This window comes from Arachis ipaensis, chromosome B09, assembly GCF_000816755.2.
Source record: "Arachis ipaensis cultivar K30076 chromosome B09, Araip1.1, whole genome shotgun sequence".
In the NCBI taxonomy this organism is placed as follows: Eukaryota; Viridiplantae; Streptophyta; class Magnoliopsida; order Fabales; family Fabaceae; genus Arachis; species Arachis ipaensis.
This window is the reverse complement of record NC_029793.2, coordinates 112,415,216-112,423,383: the sequence shown is the minus strand read 5'-3', so window position 1 is coordinate 112,423,383 and position 8,168 is coordinate 112,415,216. Positions and strand designations below refer to the sequence as shown.

General features: G+C 35.6%; 1 pseudogene; it reads right to left on the bottom strand.

The window, feature by feature from the left end:
* Positions 442-7,712, bottom strand: LOC107615809 (annotated as a pseudogene).

The window sequence follows — 8,168 nt, the reverse complement described above, 5'->3', positions numbered from 1 at the left end:
GATTTAATTATACATCCAATAATGATTTAATTATACATCTTAACACGTAAGCGGAGTATTCGCCTTAATATAAATCTTTTCTTTCAGTATAATCGCAATCCCAAAAAGATAACATCATTCTCGAGTCTGTCTCTTAGAACATCAAAAATTTAAGTTTTAACTATGTACCAGTACAACACAAAACTTGATAATTTGACTCAATATTATTACAGTACATATTACACTGACTCACTTTTATCTGTAAAATTATTTCGAAAGAAACTTTAGTGTTCCAAAAACACTACAGCTATCAACCTAATCAACAATTAATATCTCCTAAGGTTTAGTTAAAAACTTAAAACTGACATAAAAACAAGCTAAGAAAACCCACAAACACAAGAATGCAAAACCTGAAAACAGAAGAAATTCTAACAAGAGTATATACAGATACACACATTAACATAGAAGTGACAATAAAATCTTAACTTCTCATCATTAAATCTACGATGTCTTCATTATTAAGGTAGCTTACACAATACCCAAATGCAGGCAAAAATATTGAATGAGCCTGTAACATGATGCAATTGGTGTCCTATGTCTTAGTGACATGAATCATTATAGAATATAAATGTGAATCAAACAGAAGAAAAATTAGAACAAAACAATGTAAAACACATTCTTTAGTGCTACAAAATGAACATTGTTCACTGCTTCACCGCTTTGGGGGCATGCTTTTGATCCCAGAATATATACGTAAGAAATTGAACCTTTTTTTAGCTTCCTATTCTGTATCCCTAAAGCTTTCGCTGGTCAGCCACAATTTCTTCTGGACGATAAAAACAACCTCGTCGCTGTCCTGGTCAGAGTCGGAACTGGAATCTGCAGTTGCCACTGCTTCCCAGTGCAATGCGGTTAGGTACTTCTTTACAAAGTCGATCACCGGTTGTTTATCACGTATGATTATGTAACCGGATGGTCTGAGGATACGATCAATCTCAATCAACAGATCCTCCTGGCTGCAATCTTTCTTTTCTAGGTCGGAGAAGACAGTCCATGCATGGAGTAAATCATAGGTTCGAGGGTACGTTGAAAATGCTTCACACCTGTTAGGATATGACACATGAAAATCTGATCAAATCTAATCTTTCATGAACTGGAGGAACAAACAACATAAAAGATTAAATCAATCTGGATTGAAATAATGCTTTTTTTTTATCAAATCCAGAATTCCAGACGTCAATCAAATCAGTTCATAAAAAAAGGATGCCTTGAATGTGTCGAACAATATCAAAGAAGTGATAACTAAATATTTAAATTTCAGGTGAAAGAGCTTCAATACCAATCATGGGTAGTGCCTATGAGGCCTCTATCATAGACGAGCTTGAGTGTGTTTAATCCATCTTTGGGTACAACGTTCATCACCCAAACATTCTTATCTCTAAGAGCAGCTCCAAATGAACCCATGTGTGCTTTCATATCCATTATGTTCCTCAGTGTGTTTGATTTGATTTTAGGATTCAAGAGATTCCAGTATTTCTCTACTCTCCTTTTCCAAAGTTCCTGTACCACATGACAAAATTTAACCCAACAGTTTGTTTATTAAGCTTATGAATTGCGCAGTATACAACGAATGAATAAATATCACAATCATCATGAAGCGGAAAAATTGTAATTTTCAATTACCGTGTCCTTTTCAAACATATCACTTGAATAGCCAAAGTCAGCTAGTCTAGGAGGAGGACTAGTCAATCTTGCAGGCCATGGAGCTAATCCACTACCTTTAACTCTGTTGTCATCTGATAAAGGAAATAAAAATATTCTTTAATTAAAAATTAAACAAATCAAAAATAAAATTTTAAGCAAAATTTTAGCAACTTGGTGCGCAGGTGACATGAATTTGAAGCAAATTAGGGAGCTTCTACAACTAATCAGTAGTGTAAATGCAACACACAGGCCTATATCAAACAAGTTTCATACTCAAATACTCGACCACACTCAGTTCAAAAGCAGTTTTCTAAGAGGTATTCCTTTGCAAAGAATGCAATATTCAGTTCTAAGGCCAATTCAATGTAACTTGGAGAGACACATACTACATAACGAAGCAGATATTATAGGGAAATAACTCTTCGTGCTGGAACGGATAGTAGAAACCATAGAATAAAAATACAATGCATGCCACTAAGGAAGCAGGCATAAAATAGCTCCAAAAAGAATCACCAAAGTCAGATAATGCAAAAACCATAACTAACATTGAGAAAAGGGTACTCACGATCACTGTAAGGTGTTATACAAGCTTCCATATTTACTCCCCACACAGCATCTGGGTCACTATCAGACTGACAAAGAGGGGGGCGGGTACCAGGCTCTCTTTCCATATAGCAATCGTTTGTCAAAGGTTTCTGCCAAATGACAGTTTGGTTCCTTTTTGCAGCTATTCTCCAACACATGCGTCCCACAAGGTCACTCATTTCTCTCCATATCCTTAGATCCTCTTCATCCTGTGCATATGCTTCTGGAGATGAGTATGCAAAATAACCTCCTGGCCTCAACAATCGATCTAGTTCAAGTAGTAGTATTCCATCTCTTTGAAGCCAATCAATTCGACAACGAGAACAATGAGCAAGTTCAAAAGATCTGCTTGGGTAAGGGAGTCTCTTGGTTCCCAGGACACCCAAATATGCAGGAATTCCTCTTTCTAAGGCAAACTGGATTTGATTTTGATGCACATCATTTGGTGCCAAGGACATTGCAATGATATCAGATGAAAGGAGGTAAGCTCCAAAACTAGCAACACCACAGCCAACATCAAGCACTGTCCGCAACCTTCCTTCGTTGTTTAGATTATTGTTTGAAAAGTTGAGCATCTGGCAATGCAAAATAGAATGTAAGATTATAATTTCTCCATGAAATCATAGCAAATCTTCATATAGGGATACTCTGAGCCATTTAATAAAAATAAAGATCTAGAAAGATAGACACATAATACTAAAATCCTATGGTATTCCAAATACTAAAAACAAAATACATAATTGCATCTATTTTTTTAGCAAACACTAGTAGAGTCAGACTTAGCCTCACATTAGCAATCGATGCAATGTACTTATCAGCACCGTAATGAAAATGAGTTCCTCCTCCAGGAAAGTTTATCTTTTCACCTTTGACAACCATCCAATTCTGATCAGACTTCTCATGTGCAAGGTGAGTATGTGGGATATTTGCTTTCCACACCTCATCTCTGCTTTGTGGCCACTTAATAGGGATCTGCAGCATCAGAGAAACAATCAATGTTACTAAAATCAGATAAATGTACACAAGGATATGCTGAGGATCACATCTATGCTCAATGGATTTTCACCTTGTATCCAGGTGGAGGGGGAATCAAGCTTCTTTTCTAGGTCGGAGAAGACAGTCCATGCATGGAGTAAATCATAGGTTCGAGGGTACGTTGAAAATGCTTCACACCTGTTAGGATATGACACATGAAAATCTGATCAAATCTAATCTTTCATGAACTGGAGGAACAAACAACATAAAAGATTAAATCAATCTGGATTGAAATAATGCTTTTTTTTTATCAAATCCAGAATTCCAGACGTCAATCAAATCAGTTCATAAAAAAAGGATGCCTTGAATGTGTCGAACAATATCAAAGAAGTGATAACTAAATATTTAAATTTCAGGTGAAAGAGCTTCAATACCAATCATGGGTAGTGCCTATGAGGCCTCTATCATAGACGAGCTTGAGTGTGTTTAATCCATCTTTGGGTACAACGTTCATCACCCAAACATTCTTATCTCTAAGAGCAGCTCCAAATGAACCCATGTGTGCTTTCATATCCATTATGTTCCTCAGTGTGTTTGATTTGATTTTAGGATTCAAGAGATTCCAGTATTTCTCTACTCTCCTTTTCCAAAGTTCCTGTACCACATGACAAAATTTAACCCAACAGTTTGTTTATTAAGCTTATGAATTGCGCAGTATACAACGAATGAATAAATATCACAATCATCATGAAGCGGAAAAATTGTAATTTTCAATTACCGTGTCCTTTTCAAACATATCACTTGAATAGCCAAAGTCAGCTAGTCTAGGAGGAGGACTAGTCAATCTTGCAGGCCATGGAGCTAATCCACTACCTTTAACTCTGTTGTCATCTGATAAAGGAAATAAAAATATTCTTTAATTAAAAATTAAACAAATCAAAAATAAAATTTTAAGCAAAATTTTAGCAACTTGGTGCGCAGGTGACATGAATTTGAAGCAAATTAGGGAGCTTCTACAACTAATCAGTAGTGTAAATGCAACACACAGGCCTATATCAAACAAGTTTCATACTCAAATACTCGACCACACTCAGTTCAAAAGCAGTTTTCTAAGAGGTATTCCTTTGCAAAGAATGCAATATTCAGTTCTAAGGCCAATTCAATGTAACTTGGAGAGACACATACTACATAACGAAGCAGATATTATAGGGAAATAACTCTTCGTGCTGGAACGGATAGTAGAAACCATAGAATAAAAATACAATGCATGCCACTAAGGAAGCAGGCATAAAATAGCTCCAAAAAGAATCACCAAAGTCAGATAATGCAAAAACCATAACTAACATTGAGAAAAGGGTACTCACGATCACTGTAAGGTGTTATACAAGCTTCCATATTTACTCCCCACACAGCATCTGGGTCACTATCAGACTGACAAAGAGGGGGGCGGGTACCAGGCTCTCTTTCCATATAGCAATCGTTTGTCAAAGGTTTCTGCCAAATGACAGTTTGGTTCCTTTTTGCAGCTATTCTCCAACACATGCGTCCCACAAGGTCACTCATTTCTCTCCATATCCTTAGATCCTCTTCATCCTGTGCATATGCTTCTGGAGATGAGTATGCAAAATAACCTCCTGGCCTCAACAATCGATCTAGTTCAAGTAGTAGTATTCCATCTCTTTGAAGCCAATCAATTCGACAACGAGAACAATGAGCAAGTTCAAAAGATCTGCTTGGGTAAGGGAGTCTCTTGGTTCCCAGGACACCCAAATATGCAGGAATTCCTCTTTCTAAGGCAAACTGGATTTGATTTTGATGCACATCATTTGGTGCCAAGGACATTGCAATGATATCAGATGAAAGGAGGTAAGCTCCAAAACTAGCAACACCACAGCCAACATCAAGCACTGTCCGCAACCTTCCTTCGTTGTTTAGATTATTGTTTGAAAAGTTGAGCATCTGGCAATGCAAAATAGAATGTAAGATTATAATTTCTCCATGAAATCATAGCAAATCTTCATATAGGGATACTCTGAGCCATTTAATAAAAATAAAGATCTAGAAAGATAGACACATAATACTAAAATCCTATGGTATTCCAAATACTAAAAACAAAATACATAATTGCATCTATTTTTTTAGCAAACACTAGTAGAGTCAGACTTAGCCTCACATTAGCAATCGATGCAATGTACTTATCAGCACCGTAATGAAAATGAGTTCCTCCTCCAGGAAAGTTTATCTTTTCACCTTTGACAACCATATCAGACTTCTCAGACTTCTCATGTGCAAGGTGAGTATGTGGGATATTTGCTTTCCACACCTCATCTCTGCTTTGTGGCCACTTAATAGGGATCAGAGAAACAAGACAGATCCAGCTTCATCCTCATTTGATAGATAAGATGTCTATCTAAGCAAGGAATCAACTCAGAATGGCGATCATCACAGACCTTCAGAGAGAGAAACATCAGAAACACAATGAGAATGATGATAAGCCAACAGTATAACTACATTGGACTTTTCTGTGGGTTGTGTCGGTCCACTTATTTATGTTATTACGAATTATTTTCATTATCCAACTAAGAATCTATTGTTACTTGAATGGAATACTTTTTCTTCAACTTCATACTAAATGTAAATAAGCTCTATAACTGGACTCAAGGTTGGAAAATTAATTTGGAACAAAAGGAATATACCCAAGTTCATAATTATTGAATACAAAAAGACGGACTGGTTAAAGGATGTTTTGGGAAGAATCTGTGTGAATATAATCTATATCTAAACTTATAAATCAACTTACAGGGAAACTCTTGGGTATTATATCATCTTCCACATCTCCCTTCCCTAAATTCGATGAAGATTCATCTTGCTTGCTATCAGTGTCATCATCCGAACCCAAATATGATGACCCAAGTCGTTTCAACGATTTTCCATAGTCAAGAGTGGATGAACCACCATTTTGAGAGCCAAAGATGGATCCACCAAAGACATACAGGAAACCAAGAAAGATTGCCACAACACAAATGGAAGCAATTAAACGCTTCTTCGGTGATCCATCAGCTCTTCCCCTCGACATTTATTAGTTGAAAGTAACACCAATCCAAATTGCAACTCTTTAAGTGGCAACTCTAATACTTCAAATTTGAATCACAATTCATAAATCATAAACAGATTCTTCACACCAGGCCAACTTAGTGATCAACCTGCAAATAGCAAAAGGAACAGAAGTCAACAAAATAATTACAGGAAGAATTCATTACAGTGCTATGTTTTGAAATTTGATCAAATGATAGAGCTCAAAAGAATCAATACTATGCAATCACAAAAGCAGAACATTACAATACAAAGTTTAAACTAAGGCAATGAAAAACCGATCCAAATATATCAACCAATTTCAAGCTTTTTAATGATGAGACATAGAGAAGAGATCCACGTGTAGAAACAAAGTTAAAACTTTTACATCTCTGGATGCAAAGTTCAATAGATGATATCAGGGCAACCAATCACTAAAGCAAGCTTTATGATAGACTACGTATATTCACAAATTAATAGAAGGATAATATAACAAGTAATCTAGCACACACAACCCTTTAGTGTAACTCAAGTCATTGCAATTTAGTCCAATAAAAATATAAAAGGTATAACTCAAAAAACAAAATTCACATAATCACACATAGTTTTCAAGCCAATTCTTTTCCATAATTGAGGAAACAATAAGATAATGAAAGAAAGCAACAATGGCAATTATGCTAGCCAAGTAGCCATACAGCAAAGTCACAGCAAATCAGTGAAAGTGATGGATCCAAAGATTAAAACCAATGATCCAAATTCACAAGCAAAAAAAAAAAAAATCTTTTGCAGAGAAAAACCAGATCAAGGAAGCTTCCACGGATTTAAATCCAAAACAGTAATAACTAATCACCTTAAATGACAAGCAAGTACTTAATAGAAAGCATATATGTAATCAAACAAAACTCCCAGATCTAACGCAATGGAAAAAAAAAAAACACAACGTAAGCATTAAAAGAAAGTGTAACCATTACTACTACCACTACTCATTAATAGCAACGAATAAAAAAAACAAAGCTTGGCTGCATTCAATACACATATTATTAGCAACTACCAAATCAAACACAGCCATGTAGAGATAACATATTAACATTCCAGATCCATCATAAAAAGGAAGTAAGGAATTCGCGAAAAACAAACAAAAGAAGCTTACTGGGCTAGATCAAAACCCAATTGGGTGCCAGAGGATAATATCAAAATCCCAGCTTTGCGATGATGTATATATGTGTATGCAGATCAGATCTCAGAGAGCAATTGATTGTTTTGTAATAAATAAATAAATATTGGGAAAGTGATGACAGTGTGTGTTTGCGTGTGTGACAGTGGATGTGGTGTTACTGCCAAGGGGGTATGTGTTAGTGAGAGAGAGTTGTTATAAAGAAAGGTGCGAAGTGTGGTGTCCCTACCTCTGACCTATGAAGAAAGTGTTGTTGGTAACAGTTTACAGCGTGCCGACGGATTGACCTCTCAAGCACTACACTTACACTTCTTCCCAGACCGGAAAACAAAACCAAAAATGGATACAAATTTTCGGTATTAAGGATACAAATTTTAATGGAATTTCGAGAGTTAATATTTAAAATAATTCTTAAAATGTGTTTCTAGTAGAACCGAATCAGTGATTGAACCGATCAGATTACTAGATTATTGGGTCATTGGTTCAACTGGTGGATTACTAGTTAAACCGATTGACCCGGTTCTATGTAAATAAAAAACAAAACATAGTCAAAAATTTAAAATACATATTTTCACTAACATTTTAAAAATATCTAGCTATTTTAAAACAATATAAAACATGAACAATAAGTATTTTGTTAATTTTACTCTATCATAAATATTTTTATTTTGTTTTTATA